General features: G+C 48.2%; 1 long non-coding RNA gene across 7 annotated transcripts in view; it reads right to left on the reverse strand.

The window, feature by feature from the left end:
• Positions 1 to 24,579, reverse strand: part of LOC104142647 (uncharacterized) — a 120,390-nt gene that overhangs the window by 50,272 nt on the left and 45,539 nt on the right. For 6 of the 7 annotated variants that reach the window (XR_011142443.1, XR_011142444.1, XR_011142445.1 and 3 more), the window contains one exon: positions 20,514 to 20,692. This is a non-coding gene — a long non-coding RNA (uncharacterized lncRNA). Of the gene's footprint in view, positions 1 to 20,513; positions 20,710 to 24,579 lie in introns of all 7 variants that reach the window. The other variant, XR_011142439.1, reaches the window with a different exon arrangement.

Consider the following 24,579-nt stretch of genomic DNA (forward strand, 5'->3'; position numbering starts at 1 on the left):
GGCTGAAAGTATACAGACAAGAAGGAAACTGCCTGACAGGGAAACACAGAGCAGAGAGCCCCAAAGACCTCGTTACAAACGGATGTTGAATATTTCATCCCAGAGTTAGACCTGCAGCTGTTGTCAGGGATGCACCGTGCATTCGCCAGACCTCAGCCACTTTCAGTACAATCTCAAACATTTCAGCCAGGGATGGCTGAATGTCTTGTTTAAGCCTTGTCTCTTTTTCTTCTTCAAGCGTTAAGCCTCAGCAAGATGTGCCCCCTTTGCTGTTCAATGGGCAGGACAGCCAGGCACTTACTAGATACAGAGCGGAGTTGGTCTGAGTGTACTTGTACCAAAGGACCCGCAAAGTTTATGGGCTGAGGTATCCCTGCAAACCCCCACTGGTAGTTACAGCCAGACCTCGCACATTTGAGGGCACATTGTCAAAGCCAACCTCTGGCTCCAGGACCAGAGACAGCCATGTAATTTGTTCTGTGGCTCAACCCCATGGAGCGAGAGAAAGGTCATGGGGCAACACAGTAAAGGAGCATTGCTACACACCAAGTTCCTCAGCCACAGCCTGGAGCACCGAGGCCCTACAGAAGGTGGCGGATCTACTCTTCTGCAGATAGTTCTAGTCCAAGGATGGGCAGGTCACATCTCCAACGATGTGTCACAGACTTCACCTAGGCGAAATTCCCCCTGAGCTTGAAAAGAGCTCCAGATTCCAGGGACCATTTGCTTTCCAGAGTTCTCTGCCAGAAACACCAACAAAGATGCAAAACATTGATGTTTCAGCATGTGCTCATCCATTAGAACTAGGCTGAACTCCAATCTGTTTCACCAGGGCCGCGGCCACAGAGATGACAGAGAGAAGAAAAAAAAAAAAAAAAAAATCAAGAGGTACAACCATGACCAGGACACCTTACCTCTTTCTCCCCTTTCCTCCAAATCAAGGATCACTTTGTGGCTCAGGGGATTTGCTAAATAGCTTCCATCGTTCTACTGACTTGAGCTACAGAAGGGCAGAGAGCTAGCGAGGAGGCTGAACTGCAGTTACTGCAAAGCCAGATTGACTGTCCAGTCCGCACAGCAAAGCCCTAGCCGAACTGATGGACCTATGTGGGCTATGTGCAACACCCCAGGGCCAGAATCTGCCTTTCCACAGAAGAACTGGAGAGAGATACCTGAGCCAAACAAAGAAAACCTTTCCAGCAACAACGTCTGTAAAACAGAGGCAACCTTCTCTCAAGGACAAAGTCAAATTGAGAAAATAGCTCTAGGAAGCGCAAAGATCTCAATCCCAATTACTCCATTCACGGAGGAAACACTTCACAGCCATTTTAACAGTCTTGGTGGTGACAGTTTTAATGGAACAGGAGGTAGGGGTAGAAAAAAAGGCATCAGCAGGGATGGAACGGTGAGATGCAAAGAGTAAGAAAGGCTGAAAGAAGAAGCAAAGACAAAAATGAAGAAACAAGCAGAGCTCTAAGAGGGAGCAGACAGCCCAGAAGCAACTTGAAATCTTCTTACTGCACACTGAGATTTCATCAGAAACAATAAAATTCTGTCAAATGATATTTCAGCAGAAAACCAGCAAAATGAAAATTCAAGGCATTTTCCCCAACAAAAATTGTACTTTTCTCTGGTTTGGCTTTTTAGAGTCACAAAACGGTCAGGATTTTGAATGCTTTTTTTCCTACATATTTTCCTCTTATCCCTGCCATTAAATGAAATGCAGTGAATGGCACCGAGGCAGGATTTAGCTTCCCTTTCCTTCCCACTTACCCTAACTTGCTAAGACTCTTTTTTGAAACAATATACAAACAATCTATAAAAGAGAAAGCTAACTTAAGTTGAAAACTATGTTTGCAAAAAGCCAGGAAGCTTTGAATATAAGTACAGAATGGAAACAAAAGGCAAGAAAAGCATTACTAAAAATAAATACAAAAGCACCCATTAAAATAAATCTTTCTACTGTTCTGTACAGTGGAATCCTTGGCATTTTTTTTCTTTACATTGATTACTGCGTTGCTCTGTTTTTTACTGATTTAATGTTTTCCCTCTGCGTTAAGTTGGGCAGCACAACAGGGCACCGAACAAAGCGGGCTCAGGATTTCCAGCTCTGGATCAAAAGCCAAGATCTGTTCTTGATCTCTTGGGCAGAACAGCAGAGAGTGGCCAGAGCGGGCATTAAAAACAGATTCGACACCTTCCACAGAATGAGAGGCACCTCTCCTCTTTCCATCTGTCATCCCAACCAATTTTTCTTACAGCATGAGAAGCAGGCCAACACCTCAGCGTATTCTGCAGATCCTCCTGTGATTTGCAAACTCACCCCACCACGAGCGAAATCAGCAGCAAGCTACAGCCTATTCTGCATCTCCTGCTCTCAGCAAGCAAACTGACTGCCTGGCCCCAGCTTCTGTCATTAGAGACAGGAGTTGTTAAGAATTCATGCCCACTGCCAACATTGCATTTTTGGAGAGGTCCTGCACTCAGGCAGAACTAATGAGCAGGCAAAGCAAGAGAACGACATTTAAAGCAGAAAACGCACACGAGTATATCCAAAATGAGAATGCAGACTTGTCTGTAGGTCTTCTCCCTCGCAAGGTACTTCAGCAGCATTGCATAATGAAATGTTTACCCAGGAGAAAAGATGATTGTCATACCAGTTATATGGATGGGGAGGCTGAGGCAAGACAGGTCTAACTCTGCCCAGACTTACTGGAGGGCTGTGCTACAACTGGGATTGGATTTTGAAAGAGCTGATCCTGACACATGCATTCAGCTGAGGAGATCACAAGGTGAAGACAGCATCCTAGATGGGTATGAAGACTGCAAATTCCCAGCTTCACTCTCGACTCGACCATCAGTTTCCTTAAGTCTGAATTGTTGCTTGCTGTAAAAATAGGCCAGATAATACCCGTCTGAAGAGGATTTACCCTTCCATACTTGCAAAATACTTTGCAGTCATTGGACAAAGAATTTTATCGAAAACAGCCGGGGCTGGCCAAGATATTAACCTCCCCCTCTTCCAGCTATTGCAAAAAATCCTGCTGGTTTCTGGAAGCAGAGTGGCAGAAGGCAGGGCTTCTTCCTGCGTGTCTGTGCACAAGAGCCATCCCGTGGAGCATGTGCTTACCACTCACAAGAACCCTAAGCGCAATGGGAAAGTGGAGAATTTAATTACATATAGAAATAGGACATGCTGAGAAACGAATCTCAGAGGGACCAGCTCCCTTTGGGCCTCCAGAGCAGTTTACATAACGAAGGATGCTCTTTAATGTAGATATTTCAATGTGCAGCTTCACTGAATTGTGGCTGCTGGGAGAATCGTTCTTAAAGGTTTTTTCACTCACATCTGTTTACATTATAAACCATAATGTTATAGCAGCGTTTATTCCCTCTTCCCTTCCCTTTCTCTTCCTCTGCCTGCTCTTTCCTCAAGCATCCAACTGCTTAGGCCTATAACCCGGAAAATGATGAGAGTCTCCCATTGATTTCAATTGGCTTTTGTTTAAGGGCTTGATAGCAGAGAGAAAAATTGAATGATCATTCATTGAAAGAGATAGATCTGGCCCCAGTCCCCAGCTGCTGTAAGTCAGCATGAGCCCACAGAGCTTGGAGGCTCCATGACCTCTGCTGAGGGCTTAGCCCACTTCTGGGCACTCAGAATGATGCTGTCCTGCGCTTTTGGCACACGGATCGAGTGGGCAGCTTTTACTGCCGCTCAACAGTTCCAGCTCAGGGCTTGCATATTGGGCCCGTCCTGCTCCCTCACCTGTATGCAAAACAGGATCTCAACCTAGGGCAGCACTTGGGTAGCTGCTTCAGCAGCCACTTGTCCTGTTCTCTGCTGACCTGCCTATACACACACCGGACCATCACCTCTGCGCCAGCGCAGGGCTGCCTCAGGAAAGGATGGGATGGGGACAGACGGTTGTCACAGTCAGCCCAGAGCTGGCCAGGCCCTGCAACAACACCATATCTTGCATACCAAGCCCACCTCCAACAGAAGTTAAGGAGTTAAGCCCCTGCTCCTCCTCCCATCCTTGGCAGACACTTCCACCAAGTGACTCAGCCAGGGACCACGCACCAGGCAGCACCTTTCGTCCTGCCTCTGCCGGAGGCCTGACTCACCTTCAGGACACCCTGTGCAATGTGGTAACGAGGAGGAAGTCGACACAGAAGCTGTCGGGGCTCTTCCCTGCCTGAAGCCTTAGCTCACCATGAGAGACCTGTCCCCTTGTTTTCCTTAGTGAGCAGCACAAGCCTTTAAAAATCGCAAGGTGTCCCAGTCTCTGCCACAGAGCAGTCACTTCTAGCACTGGGTAGGGCATCCTACAAACCACAGCATTTCAACCCAGGCTGCTCTAGGTATGTTGTGCCAGGACTCTGGACAGTGACGTAGGAAGGGTGAGGAACAGGGACCTACGTAGGTATTTATTTTGCCTCTCTGCCTCTCCTTACTCACCAGAGGGAGTCAGGCAGCCTAAGCCGGGAGCAGGATAAAAGACACAGGGAGGGTTTGCAGCAGCACGTGCCTGAGGCAAGACAACATGTACAGCAAGCACAACTCTGGAGCCAGCCCGCTGCTGGAAATCCTCTCGAATTCATTCCCCCTCATGATCCAGCTACTCCCTTGCTCAGTAGCTCAGCCTGAGCCTGTCTGAGCTGAGCAGGGGGCTTCTGAGAGATGGGTGAGGGGAGGGGACCAGGAGAGGATGTGACACACTACACCACCACCACCAGGCAGAGCCCCCATCGGGAGGCCGGCTGACTAAAGAAGGGGCAAGGGCTTTTTCCAAGTGTTTTTTTTTTTTCCTGATTGGAGACATCCTACAAGAGACAGTCTCATGGAGCGAGAACAGTTTGTCCACACGGCTTCTAGCGCTGATCAACTGGGTCTTTCTTTCCCCACAGAGGAGACTGCTATGGTTGCCCAGGAAAGGAAGGAAAAAGCCAAAGCAAAGAGATGATCAAGCTAACAAGAGGAAAACCTCCCCTGGCTGGCATGTCTTCTGCTCACCTTGATTAGCAGAGCAGAATATAGACATAAAATTACAATTGCTTCCTCCATTCCTCCTTGCCCCCCTTTGTGTAGGGAAGATGTTAAAAACGTCAGGCTTGATTTACCCTGCCACTCTGACTGACTCACGACAACTATAAATCCTCCCCGCCAAACGCAATCTCCTCTTTACCTGCCGCGTGGCGGCAGATAGCGGGGGGAGGAGGTGGGGAAACATGGTCTCCCTCTCTCGCTGTGCGTGTCAAGCCCAATAACTTCTTCTTCCACCCGCCTCAAAAGGGGAGACAGGCAGCTTTTGTTCAGGTTGCTCATGCCTTTGTGTGCGTGTGTTTTAAACAAGGCCGTGTGATACCTCTTTCGCTTTGCAGCTGTCTGTGTTCATTTTTATTGATGCAAGAATCGGGCTATGTGCTGGAGCACACACGTTCAGCTCAATCCGACCACTGCCAACTGCATTACAGCTCAATTTCACTAGGGTGATTAGCTCCAAAAAGAGAAAGGAGGAGGAAAAAAAAAAAACCCACCATCTTCTCCTTGTGCAAACTTCCAGGCAAGAGAGATAAAGAAGGCAATACCTACAGTGTGTTTTGGACAGACTAGCAACAGAAGGCTCTATCCAGGAGAAAAGGAAACAGGTGGACAGAACAACAGAGTGAAAGATCTAATAGGAGAAGCAGAAGCAGCGCAATCTGGGATACAGTTCTGGCACCTCTCCAGAGGCCACAGCAGTTCCTACAGGATGGAGCCTATCTTTTAAAAATACTAATGGTCTGATTTGCCGACCTGCCTGGCTCTGAGGTCTCCCACAGACATTGCTCCTCAAACACCGTTAACGTGTGCGTACTCCTGAGAAAGCCTTCCAAATATAACCCCACAGCCATGCTGTCTGACTGTAGCGACTGACTCGAACAGTACCTGAATTAGACATGAAAAGTATCCACCTCCCCCTTCCCAGCTACAACACACCTTCCTCACACTCAGGTGTTCGCTATGGTAGTCACGTTTCATAGGTGGGATGAGATTTGCACATTCAGCTCGTACCTTCTGTAGCCCACCACTAGGCCTCAATCTTAATGTGTCTGTGGTGTCCCCCACCTCCCTGAGCCCAGGTGTTGCTATTCAGGACCATGATGCAGCCCAACAGCATCACAGCCCTTCCTTCATCACCTGCCCTGTGCCTCCTCCCTCACTCAATACACAAAGTCTCACTTGGTGGGAGAAGACTCTGGGGAGATCAGTCCCAGAGAACAGAAAGTGCCCTGAGCCAAATCACAGCAGTTATATCCTCCAGTGCTCAGCCCCTGAGCTTTGGCTGCTTCAAGGCAGAGGACACAGTGGGCAGAACGTGACCACAGACTTGCCAATGGGAGGAGGGAGGAAGCAAACAGTTGATGGGATACTTACAGGCCTCTTCTGGTTGTAAGCACTACTGCTGTGTTCAACATCCCCATGGGATCTGCCTTCCACGGGGATCTAGTCCCTCTTCACATCTATTCTACACTTTTGGACCCCACAGCGGCCCATGACAATGAACTGCATATATAATTACACACTTCAGGAAAATGTCCTTCCCTTGATTTGCTTTAAACCTTCTGCTTGATGAGTTCACTGGGTAACCCTCGGAGCTTGAATCACAAGATATTGCAAACAATCATCTGTGCTCACTTCTTCCACTCCATCTTGGACGGTATACATCTTGATCACACCCCTCTCCCAGCTGCCTCTTTTCTGAACTGAAGCATCCCAATCTGCCTAATCTCTCTCCTTCCTTAGAAGCTCCTCCACACATTTGATGTCTGCCCATATCTTTTTGAGGTTTCTTATATGCTCCCCAAAAGGAGGTAATCACAGCTCCAGTGGCAGCAATCTCAGTGCCCATTTTTATGTCTATTCACATTTTTGACCATCACCATTGAATAGGGGTGAAACATTCACAACATCTGCCAACACTTGCAGAGAGCTGGCAACCATGTACCAGTTATTTATAGAGCCCAGCATCCCCTTGTCATGACTATTTCAGATACTGAAGGAACAACAACATTTTTTGTGTTGTACTTTTACGAGGTTGCTGGAAGGAGCCTTTGTCAAATTACAGGAAGGACCAACAAGACACATTCTGGAGCTTGGGGCTACTTGTATTTACTACTAGAACCACTACAGCATTTATATCTTGTCTACAAAAACAAACCCAGAAACCTCTCCATCCCAAGAGAGAGAAAATGCCATTTGCACAGTACAATACAGCACAACAATTCCCAGTGACGTTGGCACACTGAGTTCCCTTGCAATCTCCTGGTTAAGAAAAGTCCCAAAAGTGTGTGCTGTGTGATAAACAAAAGCAGCACTGCTGGAACTCCTGTGATATGGAAGCCCATTTCTCTGTTGTTATTTATAAACTCTTCTTTCCAATAGTCAGTAGCTTCATAAACCAGAGCCGATCAATACACCTGAAAAGTTAGAGGCAGATCAGAGGGAATTAGATGACGTTGGTGCATGCACTTTTAGAAGTCTAAAGAGAAAAGCTGATCAAAATGTGCAGGCCAAAAAAAGACTTTTTGGTAAACAGATGTTTTCCCATTTCCAAACAATTTTTTTCTTGGGGTTTGATACAAAATAAAAAACTGGTATTTTTCCACTTTCATCCCAGAAACCAAGTAATTTATGATCTCTCCCAGTGAAAAACACCACAAAACAAGTAATCAAACATATTACACTTTTTTGGGGTGGGGAAGGTGGCGGGGGGGGGGGGAAGAAAAGCAGAAATTTTAGACGAGTTATTATACCTCGAGCCTTATTTTAGATAGCTTTTCATTCAAATCAAGTCACCTATTAACTTTTAAGCGCTTCAGGAAAAAAAAAATAAAAAATAAAAAACCATGTTCTTTTCTCAGTGGAAGCACTGAGCCTTCTAGAGGGACACGTGGTTATTCTTCTTGTGAGAAAAACTTATGGGCTCCAGGCTTCTAACACAGAACTAAGATCACCTCTAGCCATGGAAATGTGAACAGCACATCCAGCACAGCTTCAGGATTTTTATTCTGTGCGGCCAGAAACCAAGTCCAACTCTCCAAGCTGCCTCTCAGCTGCTTCCCTGGGCTGTCTGCAATCCAAATCAAATCACATCTGACTTCAAGCCAAGTTCAGAAAACTTGATCATCTTTCCCCCTTATCCAATGGGAGATGGCAGGTTGAGGGGAAAGAGAAGGGAGGAGTGAAAAATTAACACAAGCACTTAAGATGTTATGAAACTGCAATATGCATCTCTAGCCTGCCCCCTGGCCCTGAAGCCCATACATTATTTAACAGAAAAGAAAGCATAAATGAGCCAGAACAATAGCTAGAGGGAGGGAGGAGAATATATGTTGTTTTTTTTTAATTCCTTAAACCATGCCCATTAGTTTTGTTTCTTATTTAGGATACTGCATTAATCATGCTAATATTTTACAGCCGGGCTGTACACTTTAGCCATTACTTTAATCAAACCCATCAGCGTACCAAAGAACACGCTACCAGGTGGGAATAGCTGCTACCGCTTGCTGTTAATTACTTTGCATTTTACAGCAATCAGCAGCAGGGGCTGAGATCATAATAAATTCATGACTTATGGGTCCATAAAATCATTACCGTAGGAAAATATGTTTTATCAGGCATTCGTCGGGCTGCTGCTCAGAGAGAGATTTCTTGAAGGAAATGACACCCATGAAATTAAACCAATCCTCGCAGTCAGCAGAAATGCTAATGTGGGCACAAACAGAGCCGAGGCTTGTGCAGAGCGGAGCGGTGGGGGAAGCAGAGGGAGAGAGGAAGATGGAGAAGGAACAAGGGGAAGTGCTGGCAGGAAGCCAGCTCCCCCAAAGACAGGCTGGACTGAGAGACGACGGGGCACCAGCGGGAAGGGAAGCACAGAGAGCACGACACAAGGCTGCCAAGGAGAGATTACAGAATCACAGAACGGTTGAGGTTGGAAGGGACCTCTGGAGATCATCTAGTCCAACCTCCCTGCTCAAGCAGGGTCACCTAGAGCATATTGCCCAGGATTCAGGGTAGCACAGAGGAGAGAGGACGGGGAACGCGTAGACTGTGGAGTGAGAGGCAACCGCCGAGGGAGGACGGAGGTGTGGACGCGCAGGACTCTGAAGGGGGATGGCAGTGGTATTTGCACCCTTTCACGCCCCCCGCTTCACTCTGGGTGCTCCCTGCCCTGCCCTTCGGCTCTCTCTCATCCCAAGGGTGCTCGCGGCTCCCCGAAGACTTGAAGCCTTCTAAAGCAACAGTGGAAGGGCACCAAGGCAGGTCCCTGCCTTTGCCTCAGTGAGCAAGAGCCAAATGAACCTTGGTCTCAGCACAGATGGGCAGAGCACAGCCTCACAGCCTGGAGTTGGGGAAGCCTTTGACTTTGCTCCATGGGGCAATCTAATAAGCAGAGAGACATAGATGGAAAAGTCACTCTCACCCTTTTAACGCAAGGGATCCTTCAGCTAAAGATGCATTGATTAGTTGACGTGCAGAAGCTTAAAAAGCCTAGGCTATATTCACTCTGCAATGGCAGTTTTCCAGAAGGAAACACAAAACACATTCATGACTAATCACAAAATCTCATCGCTTAAATGATACGCCTGTGTTTTGCACATAGGTAATGTCAGCTCAGCCTGAACTTTCTATCCCCAAATAGGGCCATCTGAATTCAGAAGCTCTAATTCAATCACCTAAAATCCCACGCAGATTATATGAGATGTTACAGATGTGATCAGTGCAGGACCCACTCGGCACTGAATACTGCAATGCCATCTCAGTAAAAATCAAGAGCGACAGTGAAATCAAGCAGTGTCAAATTGACATAAAGCAGCAATAAAGAAGTTTCAGGATTTGAGAAGCATGAAAAGAGGCTAAATGAACTTGCTGAATATTTTCTAAGTCTTTTCTGCACTTGCATAAAATCCCATGGCACTTGCAGAGTCATTAGCCATGCTAGTTCCTAAAAAACAGTAAGTTCACTTTGAATTTTTTCTTTTTTTTAAATCTGAGACCAACTGAGTTTTCTTTGGCAAGAAGCCATTGGCTCTTTAAATTTCTTGTGTTTCTTGGCCTGTGAAAATGAAAAAGTGGGATGCCAGCTAGAAAATACCCTGAAAGTGTTAACTTGGCTAGGCCCTTGATTTTTTTTTTTTTTTCCTGTTTGTTTCAGTTTGGAAATACTAAGGAAGATCAGTCATAGCTGGTTTGTTTGGTTTATTTGCCTCTTCCAATTACACTGCGCAAACAGGGAACATCATTTAGTGTTATTTAAGCATGAAATTATAACAGATCATTTTAAATATCGAGGTCCTAAAAATAAATCTTTGTATCAAGGCGCAGCAGGTCTAGATCTACTAGCTTGCTAACATCCATTGGGGTGGGCAGATGGCAGGAAAACCATGTTGGAGAGCTCTCCGCATACAAGATTTGTTGCTTTTCTTTCCAGGGATCGTGAGAACCCGGGCAGCTAATCTCCAGGACTGCACTACTATAGAGGCCATCAAAAGCAGCACGGGAGAGGAGCCAGCAGCACGTCAAACAGGACTGCAGGCCTGATGTCCTCCAGGACATCAGCCAGCACTATGACCTGGAGTATTTGGCTTCAACACAGCTCAGCGGAGTAACACCAGCTGAGGGTCCCCCCGCAACCTCTGGCAAAGGAGCTGGGCGGATCTCACCTCCGCAGCCACTAGAGGCGGTCCATAAAAGGGTAGGTTATTCCTTCACCTCTGTGGAAGTTTCCATACAGAAGTGCGTCTGCACCACCCAACACCAGCAGAAGCTACACCTAGATTCCCCAGAGAGCATCCCCAGATCCTTACATCCCCCAGACCCTTACAGAACTCATGGCCAGATCACATCATGGCTCCCTTTTCAAGCACTGCACCTGGATTTCTTTCCTTTAAGAACTGGGGAGACATGAGAAAGGAAAGAAAAAGGACAGTTTGTGCTTGCGATTTTGACTAAAAGAAGAAGGGATGGACCTATGCCTGTACTTGGGACACGCTCCCAAATCCAGATTAGATACATCAGAGATTTCCAAACTATAGGACATCAAGCCAACACCATGCAAGAATAACAGCCCCAGAGCTACATTAGACAGTATCCTGACATCAACCTTTATCTACCTTCTGGCTACCTTGTGTTACAGCAGTATGTATACCGGGGCCCCTGAGCGAGCCCCAGAGCCCAGAAATGCTTTTGCCAAAACGTGTGCAGCCCCATCAGACATGCAAGACAACTGCGCTTCTCAACCCAGATCCCCCAAGCTGAGGGCCCCACAGGCCACACGAGAGCACCCGGCCCCTTACCCTTCTTCCAATCCGGGAAGGAATCAGAAGTGACACGCACGCAAAAGCTGCTTGTGTACAGCTGTGGGTGAAAGCAGGTTACGGTGGAACTCTGCTGTCCCCAGACACACTGCTTTTTCTTAGCAAGCTGTCTTTACCTTAAGAAACCCCAGTCACTCCAATCCCTGCGAGTAAGCGGTTCCAACCATAGCCCAGACAGCTGCTCCCTGCTCAGCACCATTGGCCTGGCTTCAGGCTTGGCTGAGAGGAAGCAAGGAGTACCCAGAACCTGCAGCCAGATGCTCTTGGCCCACCCTCCTTCTAGAAATCCTTCCTCCACTCAGCTCAGCAAAACGGGTGCCCCCTGGCCTGACTCAAAGCACAAATGAAGCAACAAACAAAACAGGGCTCAAACATTATAAATGCTCCTTGATCTGCCTCTGTCAGTCCCTCAGGAGCACCTAATCACACAGGGCAAGCAAGCCACAGCCTCTCTGTGCGGTAAACTGCTTTTCTTTGGAGCCTGTACGTCCAGTTAACCCCTTCCCTGCCTCCTCAAGGGACAGCATGATCCAGACCACGCTTCAAGATCTCCCTTCATAATTTCCCCCCAGCGCTCCCCAGACCTCAGAAGGGTGACAAAGCAGATTGAGCCATAAGGGGAACGTCCGCCCCAAAAGCACTACGTTCCAGGCAAGCCCACCCCCACCCTTGAGGGGCAAGGCCAAATTACCTGGGCTGTGCCCCTTCGTGTTTCCACAGGCCTGGACATCCACCTTTTTACTCTCTTGTAGCAGGTTCCACGTTGGCTGTTACTATTGGGCCCATAAGTAACCTCATCTGACAGGTATTGCAGCCTGGACGTTTCCCTGTCACGGTCCTACCTGGCTATAAATATCCTCTTCCTCTTCAGGGAAAGGGTGTCTGACCCAAAGTGTATGAACCTTCCTGACAGGCTGGGAAAGGCTAAAAACAATCTCCATTTTCTTTTCTAAATTTGCAAAGCTCCCCAAGTCACTGGAGTGAGGCATTTGCCTGTTTGAAGTTCAGCCTGAAAATCCTTTTGCAAAATATTTGCTGAAACATAATAATTCTGGAATTGGATGGGATTAAAACTGCTTCTGTCCTTGCCCCATCCTCTCTGAAACCCATCTTTAAGAGGGTTTTTGTAGCGGTAGGGAGTTATGTCCCTGTGTCTTGAAGGCACAATTTAAAAGAGAGAGGGAGAGAAAAGGAGAGAAATAAAAACTTAAAGCTCCTAACATCGCTATTATTGAAATGCCTCATTTGACATTTTGACTGTTTCAATTAGCGAACAAGGAACGCTCCACTTCATCCACCCTCAGATGCTGAAAGAAACTAAGTCTCTCCCTTCCCCCATCCCAGATCCTGCCCAGCAGCTACTTTCCAGCCTCCCTCCCCAAGAGATACTAGCTGGGTGACAGCTCCTACCCAACAGGTGGAGAAGCCATCAAGGCAGAGCCTACTAAGCCCAAGCTGGCTGACATTTAGGAAGCCTCTTTTCCCCAAACCCTCTGTGCTTTCAGACACTGCACCAAAAAGTCTGGGGAGGAAACAAATAGGCACCCCAAAAAGCCCAGCAAAACCAGCTAGCCCCTTTTCTTACCATTCCAGGAAACATAACAGCAAATTGGTACTTTCAGGTCGTCAAAAAGCTGGCCTCTCCCCCTCATTAGGATTAATCAGCAACGGCCCCTTGTTAGTTTGAACTGCAGCAAGCTGAAAAATTACCCACAACGATGTGAAACCCACAAGAGAGAGCTAAACACAGTGAAAAGGTTCCCCACCTCCTTCACAAGGACTGGGGTTAATTTCATTAGGTTTATTTTATTTCTGTGGGATTTACCTGCCACTATGATTTTCTGCCAAAGAATCTCAAGTGTCGGGAGCTCTCCTGTTGGCACGCACAGTGGGCCACGGCTTTCCTCCACAAATTTGGGGGCACTCCAAATTTTACCCCCTTTAAACACAGACTCACACACGTATCCCAGCCTGTGGGTAAGCTACGGCATGCTGCCGGTTTAGAGGGGGACTTGTGGGCATTACAGGGGAAACACTATACACTCTATTAAAGTCAGGACGATCACCTCTAGCTGGGGGAGCTCTTGGGTAGATTGATTACTGTACTGGGAGCACTTTGCCTGCCTTAGGCAGAAAACCAATTCACTAGCTCTTCCATGGCCTAGCTTTCACAGACAGTTCTCACGGCACTGTATAAAGAGTATTTTCTCCTATGTTTGCAGGCAGAAGAAGACACAAGGAAGGAATGACGCATACAAAGCCACACAGAAGGCATTCACCCAACGCTACCTCGCTCATGGGGCAAAGGACTGGGGCCTTGAAGGCAACGGACCTTCACAGATCTCAATCAGGCAATATTGTCCATCCCATTGCACCCATTTGAGGGGGACGAGGGGCTGAGAACATGAGGTAGATCTAGGCGTGGAGAACTACCAGGGATTATGCTCCAGCTACAAGGACTTTCAGGTCCAAACTTGAAAGTCTGGAGTCTGGGGGAGAGGGGAAGGAGCTGCTTGTCAAGCCAAGCATGGGCACAGAGCAGAGTGAAGCAGAGGCAAGGTGTCAAGGGTACGTAAAAGTCAAATTTTCTGGCCTAAGGGACAGGCTTCTCCCCTCCTACCCATAAAGGAGGCCTCACGCAAGCTATGGGACAGATCCTGCCCATTTTATACCAAGCATCATCTCAGTCTCTGTGTTTCTCCTACCCCAGCCAAGGGCAATACTCACATGGGAGAAAAGCAAAATCATGCCCATTTAGAATAGCCTTTCCTATTGCTAGTGTCAGTATTAAACTCACATAACCCCTGATTGCCACAGGTATATTGTCATGAGACTTACTCTGCCCTAAGCGTGAGGAGAAAGCAAAACATACACAAGTCTCTCCAGGATGACCTTTCCCAGTACAGCCTTCCTTAGCAGGGAAGCCAGCCGGCTTTGTAAGAGCTGTGCCAGATGCCCCCAGAGGCACTGCTCTTAAGCACATGGTTAACTTTCATCACATGACTCTTCTCAGCAAAACACTTCTGCCTTAATTCAGGAAAACATTCTCATTCCAGGCAGCACTTAATGGTGTGCAGGTCTGTGTGCTGGGAGAACAAATAGCTTATACAGGTGCAAAAAGGCTTTGTTGGAAACTGACCCTCATCCTATTCTGAAATATTTTGGCAATCAGTGAGCTCATAGCCCCATCAAAAGGTGCATGAACTGCCATAAATGAGAGCAGCAAGAACCCCATGCCCCTGCATCCAATCTCTGAGCAGTGCTGGAGTTATGTCGCATTCCCACTCCTGCTCAGCCTCACCTTAAACCGGTCATGATGGTTCCCTGCTCTGTGACCGCTGGAAGTGGGGCCAGTGCCTTGCTGCTCTCACATGCAAGGAACCTTCTGCTCGTCGTCAGCATCAGGTGTTCATGGCCAGCATATAACTAGCTGCCCTTGTGCCAACACCTGCTAAATCTAAATAGCTCTTCTCCCTCCTGACTGTTTCTGCTCCAGTACACACACCGCTCGTCACCTTCCAGCATTGCTTTTGTGAAGCCAAGCTCATTAAGCATGATGGGATCTTTGCACACCTGAATTTCTTAGTTGGCTTCCTCATACCTGCTCCCATTTCACTTCAATTGCCTTCAGAAAGGGTGACCAGCACATCCCCATCATTCCTGATGAGGTCTCACCACAGCTCCCTAACAATGGTGCTAACACTTCCCTCAGCCTCTCAGAAATACTTCATTGGAGCTTCCTACAATCACGTTCACTCCAGCTTCAGCTGTGCCCATTATCCTGGTGCCTCACACTCATTGGGGAACACAGTATTCAGAGAGCTGTGAAGGTCCGAGCAGGACAGGGCCTCGGAGGAGGGGAGAGGGGGCAGAAAAAAATCCATCACATGAAATCATGGCCTACTCCACTGAACACGAGCCCTACCAGAGTCACAACAGCCTTGAGACACAGCCTTCAGGAGATTTACTCTCTGTCCTCTCTTGGGAGCCATCCACAACAGCTCTGTTGCCCAGGCAAAGAGAGGAAACGCATACTAAAGAGCTGGACAGGATAACCAAACCCCCTCTCCAGGGCACGATCTCACAGTGGCTCCTGTAAAGAGAACACACTAACCTCGATTCCTGTATCCCCCTGAAATGGATTATCCCTCCCAGGCTCAGAACAACTGTTCTTAGGCCCTCAGCATGGTGATACCTATACATCCTCATCCTGTGTGTTGAGAAGACACCTAGACATGCCTCCACACAACTAAATTTCCCTTGGCTCTTCAGCATGGGCAGAACAGAGTTTGTTTAGATAGGGTTACCTGCCACTCTAGTTTTCCTCCTCTGCATTCCCATCACAAAAGGGCAGGCTGGAGATCTGGAAACGTCTGTAAACGGGAGAGATGGCTGAAGTCCCACCAGCTTAGCACAGTCCTTCAGGAGCTACCTTACCAGCAAATAGAGCTATTCCTTCTCAGAGAAAAGTGCCACTGTGCCCACAGAAGGGGCCTGATAACCACTTCTCCAATCGCCCAGATGATCCACAGGCACAAAATACCTGGCACATCCCATCCAGAGGTACCTCTATTAATCATAGCCCTCCACAGTTAAAGTTATTTAACTCAGAGGTGAGAAAGGCTGCTCAGCTGTTTATGTCCAAGGGTTAAACTTGCCCCAGCCGCACACCAAACACATTTTTTACAATCTGGCAGTGATCCTTGCCTATTAAGCATCTCTGGCTTCAGAGGAGAGGTATTGATTTATTTCACTTTTATGGCTGGAGGTATTTATTCCTATTTGCTTTCTCGCTTCTTCATCCCAGCTAGGTTGGGGGGAGGGGGGAGAGAAGGGAGGAGGGAAATTACAACATTGGTGGAGCAGAGAGCTGATGACTCATGGTTTTCTGAATGAGGGCACAACAGCTGGGACACAGGAGGTGGAGATCAGCTCCCAGGCTGTCACAGCTTTTGTTTTCATGGTGAAAAGGGGCAAGTGTGTGGCTGGAAGAAAAGGAAATTGCACCAAACTTTGGAGGGAAGGTTGCTATCGAAGTTATGTCCCCAAAGGGTGTTTTGTGAGTCAGAGATCAATTTGTACCAGCTAAAGACCTCAGCAAGCCTCTCCCATGGGAAGAGCATCAACATTTTCCCATATCTTTAAATCAACCTGGAAAGGAAGATCGAGCCACACTGCTGCAAGAGACAAGCTTGGACTAACATCCCTGGTCTCAGCCCCTTCCCCTCACATCCACACATACCTGGTTCTAGACAAGACTCCTGGACAGGGCCTCCACTCCAGTTTCTAATGTTGTACTTCCGTTTCCTCTACTGTAATTCATCTTGGAAGGCTGCTGCCTTTGTTCCGTGGCGCTAGCACAAGTACAGTTTTTATTACATACAGCTAAGGCACCTGCAAGCTCAGATTGGTGGGTTTTTATTAACAATTAGGGTCTAAGCTAGTAAACAAATGGCAGCAACACAACAAGAACTAGGGGAGAGAGTCCTTGCAATCTGTTTTCTCTCTCAGCCTAGGTTACTGAATGGATTTAAAGACCAAGTATTTCACCACAGATTTTAACGAGTCCACCCATTAACAGAAACATGGCTCTGAACAGCAAGAGCGCAAGCCCTGCAGCGAAGTTTTAGAGAAGGAACCAACTTCTGCAGTACCAAACACCTTCATAACCTCCCCGTGGATCCTGGCTTGCCAAGGAGGGAGAATAAGCCATGCCCCACCCGGGGCTTGTGTTTGCACAGTAAGCAAAGCAACCCATCTGGATGTTTCTGCCTTTTATTTGCACGGACAGTTGATGCACCATGAGATGCTTAAGGATATGACACAAGCCACAGGAGGAAAATCCCAGATTCCCACTAGCAAGGCAACAGACCCGCTGCATTCATTGCATGACCCACATCTCATGTGCCAGATTAGAAACTGCCCAAAGTACCTTCCTCCCCGCTGTACGGAGGGTGGTGGGGCTCTTGCAGGTCTCGCTAGCCTGTGGAAGGACAGAGTCAGCCCCTTTTAGCATCCATCTTTGAACACACGAGCTGGCATGAGAAGACGCTGGCTGCTGGGTATCTACCCAGTGGCTGCTACGCTTCCCTAGGCCTTTCTTTCCAAGGCATCTGTCTAGCTCTCGAGCGTGGGCACACAAAAAAAAGCAAGCTTCACCCTTTGCTCACAGCACTGCCTGCCTCATCCCAGCTTGCTCTGCTTCCGAATTTGTGTTGGCTTCTTGGAAAGGTTTGAAATGCCAAAAAGCTACTTGCTAAAAGACAACCAAACACGTCCATTTTCAGCAGGATTCAACACCAGTGGGTCCACTTTAAGTGCTGCCACAGAAAAGCCTCACCACACAAGACCAGATCCCTTTGCTTTCTCACCCACGATCCGTGCAAGCAGGAAGGAATAAAATGTGCTGTTCTCGTGTGGCTGCCTGGCCTATTTCAGTGCAGGCAAGTTCGGAGAGAGGATGCCTTCCATTCCTGCGCTCATATAACGTAGATGCAAGACACGAGCCTGGGGTTTTAGGTACATCTTAGGATTTAGGGAAAGCACAGCTTATACCTAGGTTTCAGAAACCCCCATGGCACAGGGTATGGTGAGGGAAGGTGAAGCAGCAGCAGCAGCTCTGGAGCATGGAGGATTCTGAGTCAGGCAGTTTGGGGCTAGCATAGCGCAGTCACCCGGCCTTGAGGGCTTGCACATCAGGACTGCTCACCTTCTCTGATGCTGTCTGCTCTTGGGAATATTGGCACGGGCTGTGTGGGGGCTAACACTCCTCCTTCTGAGCAGAGGCAAGTGAAATATGAAATAGCATCAGCACAGGCAACGTGTAGAGAGCAAAACGGCAGAGGCCAAACCCCCACTGAGAAAGGGGCAGAGCTGTGCTGGTTTTGGTCCATCTGGACGTTGACAGCATCACATGGACAAGGGTCCTTTTTCCTCCTTGAACTCCAAGTCAAGTCCTGTGGTCAAGGACTTAAAAAAAAAAAAAAAAAAAAAGTAGTATGGATTTCTGAGCAGAGCTAGGAGCCACGCAAAAGCCCCTTCTTGGCACCCTACTGAACCTGCATAACTCAGGGGCTTCAATCAACCCCCTGGTCCCAAAGACTATAAACTGTCCTGAGGTTCCTTTCACATTCTTCAACATTTAGCATAGCCCAGGAAAAGGAAAATTTCAGCTCCCACTCTCCACTTGTTCACAATGCCTCCTGCTTCAAAAAGATGACCAAATTTCCATTCGTCAAACACAAGATACAACATGCAAATAAAGAAAGAATGAAAGAACGAACTGGGCAGACAGGCAAGTGAACTGGTGGCAGATAGCATGGGAGCTGCCACTGAACACAGCCGGTTCACGCTTCATTAGCATCCCCTCTTGCCAAGCTGTTAGCATAGCCTTTCAGTCTGGCTACACAGAGACAGGGAGGGAGGGAGGGATGCACATTTTACAATTGGAGGAGATCTTCCCCCTCCCCATAACACCACTAGCTCCCCACTGAGGCTTCCTCAGGCTTAAAGGTGCACACTTCTACTCCAGCATCTCCCGCACTAGTTAAATATACCTTCAGGCAAACGTCAGGAGTGAGCCCAGTTTGAAACTTATTGTGTTGTCAAGATGACAAGCGCTCTGCCAGGCTGTTAGTCTCTGCTGCCCTTCCTGCTTCTGTTCCCCCTTCTTCTGCTCATTAGAAACTCCCTTGATAAACCTAGGCTATTTTTTTTTAATCATTTAAGTGTTTTCTTAACTTCAAACCATCAACAGCTGCAGGACTGAGGAAGAAGTATAATGTCAAACACTTTCCCTTCATTACAGAGGTTCAGCCCACTCTAACACAGTAAGGCAGGTTGCTTGCCTCAAAGCAGGCTCACAGAGCCGGAGCTCCAGTACAAAGCACCCATGTGGTACTGTGGAAGAGCCCAGCCCAAGGTGTGCACCAGACAATTTGCTCAGCACTTATCCTGCCCATTCAGGCTGTACAAACCACTGCGTCCATGCTGAGGTGCTGAGTGTAGGGCCTTTCCCTCCTCTCTGGAGGGCTCCAGGCCTCAGGGTCAGCTCTGGGCTAACTGTATGCAAGCAATGCAGATAGCAGGTACCTCTGAAATCAGGCTTTGCCAATTCCTCCTGTGTTTCCCAAAGCACATTTTGTGAGGGAACAGACAGACCTCTAAGGCATAGCAGGGCATTCCCTGTCCTACCTCCCCAGACCAAGGTACCCTCTCATTTTTTCTCTCTGCATCAGGGGAAGAAGGATAGCTTTGGTCCTGCTTTGAAATCTCGGCTCTCTCAATACTGTCCCTACTCGCGCAAAGTGAGGAGGGCCGGGATAGCACATGCTGCTCTGTCAGGAGCTGGTGTCATTCCAAAGAAAGCACCCAGGCTCACAGCCATCCAAACGCCAGCCCCACGTGGACTGGCTGCTGCCTGCTCACCCCAACCCAAATAAGCTGGAAAGAGAGGGTGGTCCTGCTGAGGGAATTAGGGAACCAGCCAGCACATCCTGCTGCAGCCCTTTCTCTCCTGACTCTCCCCATTTGCATCTCTAATGCGATCTTCACAGCCAGCCCATTTGCGCTCGACACGATGACTTTCATAGGCAACCCAAGTCTTGAGTTTAAGCCAGGCTAGAGCCAGAGGAAGATCATGAGCCAGGACTGCACTCATGAGAGTCAACGTCACAAAGCAAAAAGTCCTGACAAAGGAACCCAAGGGCCAGGCGGAAAGTCAGACATCTGGAAGTCCAAAACACAGGCTAGGAGAAAGGCCAAGCCCAAACTGGAAGCTTGTCTAGCACAAGGTGGGAGGAAGCAGGATCACATCCATGATCATGGATATGAGATCAGAGCTGAGCAGGCCATCAGGGATAGGACTTAAGGAACTAAACAGAGCACAGAGGCTGTCTGCCAGTCCCAGAGAGCCTTTTTCTAGGCTCCCTCTTGGCATCTGCAATGACCGTGCATAGGGAGAGAGTCCAGCACCCAAAAGCTGTTACAAATGACTGATCACAGCATGGATCAGCAGCGACCCACAGAACAACTCAGCTTCCTGCCTTCAACATTTCCCCCTAAATCTACATCCAGCAAAGTCTGCTTGAAGTGCATTCCTCCCCATGTGACCCTGCCAAACCCCAAGGCAACAGGGACCAGATCCTTACCCCTTCCTCCAGCGATGGTGTGGGGTCTGCCTTGTAGTGAGGAGGGCTCAGGGTTGACTCTGGTCTTGGCTCAGCAGTTCGGCACACGGCTCTCTCCTTCCTGGACTGTTTCTCAGATCCTGTACTTCTGTATGCTTGGATATCTGTTTGTAGCTGCAGGGTCCTTTAAGCTTGATCAGCTAAAGATGGAAATAACCTGTTTTGAGAAGCACAAACCCAAACCCTCCTTGAAAACAAGCTGGTTCACTCAGCCTTCCTACAGGCCTTTTCCATTCTATCCTCCTGCCTGGGTCCCTCACGGCAATAAAATAATAACTCTCTCGTCCCGTTAGCTGTGTTGGAAAACATCTTGACTAGCAGCCCAGGCCCCTGGAAAAGCTTGCTTTAAGTCTTGGCCGAGCCCCTGAATCAAAAGAGCTCAAGAGAGGAGATGAGAGAAGCATTCTCCTCCTTGCCTGTAAACAAAAGCCTGGGGGGTGAGGAACACAGAGTTGGTGTGAAACAAAAGGGATCCACAGGACTGTCAGATATGTCCCTTGACACAATCTACCCTTCCTGCTGAGCTGTGCTCCAGAGTTAAAGCTTTCAGTTTTTACTTCTACCCTTGCTTCCTCAGGAAAAGAGGTTTATAGAGTTGTACAATGTGCCTGTCCATCTATTTCCCCCAGCACATGCTCCCCAGTACTTCTGGGACCTGTTGACAAAGGCAGAGGTATTACAAGGAGGAGGACAAGTAGGCAAAGGAAAGATTCCGCTGCTCAGAGAGATCTTTGCTAAGCAGAGTGGTAGAGATAGACCTCTAGAGACTAGGCCTCTAGACTGGCTTCAGTGACTCCCAAAGTATACCCCAAAAAGCAGGAGACCCTGCCGCTGGGGAACTGAGCTTGGGCTGCGCTACCATGGGAGTAGCTGGCCTCCCTCTGCACGGTCAGTCCGTTCCCGGGGGCAGGCTCTGCTTCTGTCCGTGGGTGCATACAGTAACTGGCACAACAGGTCCCTAGTCTGAGCAGGGGCTTCTTGGTGCTGACATATAAATAACCATGATTAGCTCCTCTAAATGAGCATTCTCATCTTCTAATAAACATCGTAAAAAAGGAGAAATGAGACTTAATTCACTTTTATTGTCACAACTGACACATTGCAAGATCTTAATTGGACTGAAAAGAGTTTCCAGTAAGGAGATGCTGTTTAAGTAACTCATTAGCAGCATCCTGACAGAGATGGATGCTCTGCTTTTGAAAGGAGGTGAAAAAGCAGCATGGATCCCACCCCATTCTTGCCTGCCCATGGAGGCAGGGCTTCCCCTAGACAGCCCCAGGAAGAGACTCGCCTTCAAAAGTCTCTTCTTTACGAAGCCAGTGCTGCACAGACCCATTATTCAACACATCTGCCCTGTGTTCCTCTCCATCGATCTGTGCCAGTTAATATCCCCAAAAAGGGAGCCGTGGACCAGCACCACAAACCAGCCGGGCTAATGGCAAGTTTACAATATCGAATCCCTTAGACCCTTACAAATCCCACACCTACGTACTGCCTGCAGGATATTCAAAAGTCACTAAGCAACGAGGGCTCTTCCCAGACTATGCTTCAACCTCTTCTCCAGCACCGTTTCCACGCTGGGGTCCTTGCACCGTCTTGGGAGGAAAGTAAGACATGTAACTCCTCGCCTTTCTCCCCGAAAGCCGAGGGACTGCTTTGCCTCACATGTGAAAAATAAATTACCTTAGGGACTGAGTCAGATAAAAAGTCACCCCACAAGACAAACTTCTCAGCAAATTCTGGTCCTCTGAAACCCAGAAGCTGGAATGGAAAACCCTGTGCGATTCTCACTGCCACCCCAGCACGAGCAGCACCCTGAGCATCTCTGTCACGGACAGGCAGAGAGCTGCATGCCGTTTGTTCTACCCAGCATATCTGGAGCAGTGCCTGGCAGGTTTACTCCAGCTCTTTCTGTCCCGATGCAGATAAATTTAGTTTTCTGCTCTTGCTGCCTGGGGAAGAGCAGGGAGGGGGAGCTGACATCTTTCAAATGAGACCTTAAAAATAAGCTGTCTGCTGCATGCCTGGACATTTAAGATTCCCAGGCAATGCTCTGTCTGAATAAAACTGCTTCCTCTAGTATCCTAACTAGGTTGTACCCTGACCAGATTGCTACCTACCCAGAAACAGCTGTATTCCAGTAGCACTGCAATTGTGGTTCATAGCACTATTGTCATGACTAGCATTTCTGGCCATGCCAAGGATGCTCTGCGGGTCCTACCATGCTTTGTGCTGTATGCACGTGCAGTGAGAGACAGTCCCTGCTCTCCATTTCTTACGGTCTTAACAGAGATCTGGAGGACAAGAGGCCAGGGGCAGAGCGACTTTTGCCAAGGTCATACTCCAGGCCAGAGCACAGCCAGGAATAACAGTCCAGATCATCTGTCTTCCATAACTGTGCCCCACTCTAGCCACTAGCCCAGCTCCTCCTCCAATAAGAAGTTAGCTTTCCCTAGGGCTGAAAGCCGCTCTGTAAAGGCAAGTAAGCATTTGATAAAGAAAATAACGGGATGAATAAAACCATGCGTTTGTACAAGAAAGCTTTTGCTCTGATCTTCAGTGCTGCAGTGTGTTTTGACCTACTATTGCAAGACTCAGCTACATCTTCCCTCCCTCCATATGTGACAGAAGGCAAAAAAGAACCCACGACTGGTGCTGCAAAGCCCTGTGCTGGGATTCCAGCTGACAAACAGCATCAGCAGAGCTGCCCACACACTGATTAAAACGCACACCCTCTGCTCTCCTGTCACCTGCAGGAAGTGCATGCATACATACGGGGCCTGATTCTCTGCTCAGACACTCAGTAAAATACCATCAGCCTCCAACAGGACTGTATGCGAGGAGAAACACACCCACAAGACAGACTTTCTAAGGCAGGCTGATTTACTGGGTACCAAAGATCCCACAGCACCAGGAATAAAACTTACGGGCAGAACCACCTCTGCTTGGACGAGGCTGTTCTCTGGCAGCCAGCATCGAGGGTGGAGGCGGATGCAGGTTCCAAACAGCCTCAGCAGCAGCGGTGTGGAGGAAACACCGGCCCTGTACAGCCACTCAAAACTGAAGAGGATCTGAGGCTGGTTTTGCAAGTGACATCTGCTCTTGTGCAGCATCCAAGGGGAGGATCAGTGACTCTAAGTGGCCTTCATACAGCCTCTCCAGGCTGTCTGGCTACCATACAACCCCTGCCGGCTTACCAGCTCTGTGTTGATACAGAGAGCAGAGGGACACTTATCATCACTATCAGAGGCTTACAGAGCTACGAAGGCCCCCGGAAAGCACTAACAAACTGTTGGGATCTCACCGAGAACAGCATTTCAACGCAGAGGTTTGTTCCAGAGGGCTTTAGCGCTGGCTCCTCTTCAGCATGGGCAAGCCCCAAACCACACACAAACTAAGTGCATTTTACAATGGACTCCAAACCCCCGCTGCACACGCCTCATCAGATTTACTACCGCTGCCAAGAAAGGTGGATTTATTCCCAAATTTAGCAGCAGCCAAATCAATGTGAGAATGTTCACATGGGGATTTGCCATAAGCTTCTGTTAAGCCAGGGCAGGATTTGAGCACTGAACAGCCCTTCCCTTGGGACACATCAAACCCACAGCTCACAATGGCCTCGCTGCATCACAGTATGGGTTGTGAATAAAGAATCCTACTTCTGCCTAAATCCAGTGGTGATCCTGCTCAGAGCTGGTCATCTGCCTTTCACAGATGACACAGTGACAGAGGATAAGGAGCTGGCAACGAAAAGAGGTCAGTGCTCCAAACTGTACTTTTAAACTTCAACCCTAACTTGGCATGCAGGGCATATGGCAGTAGGTTTATTTTTTAGTGAACAAGTTTCCCTTCTTCCAATCAACTCAGAGGCAATAAGAGGTGGGTTTCAGCAAGGCATAAATCTGCCAGCAGCATATCAAGGCTTCTGAATAACAAGGGCACAGACAATTGTCCAGTGGAAAAGGAAAGGGGAAAAAAAAAAAAAAAAGGTCAGAGCAGTAACTCTTGCAATATTTGTTCCACAAAC

Source organism: Struthio camelus, chromosome 8 (assembly GCF_040807025.1).
Source record: "Struthio camelus isolate bStrCam1 chromosome 8, bStrCam1.hap1, whole genome shotgun sequence".
NCBI lineage: Eukaryota > Metazoa > Chordata > Aves > Struthioniformes > Struthionidae > Struthio > Struthio camelus.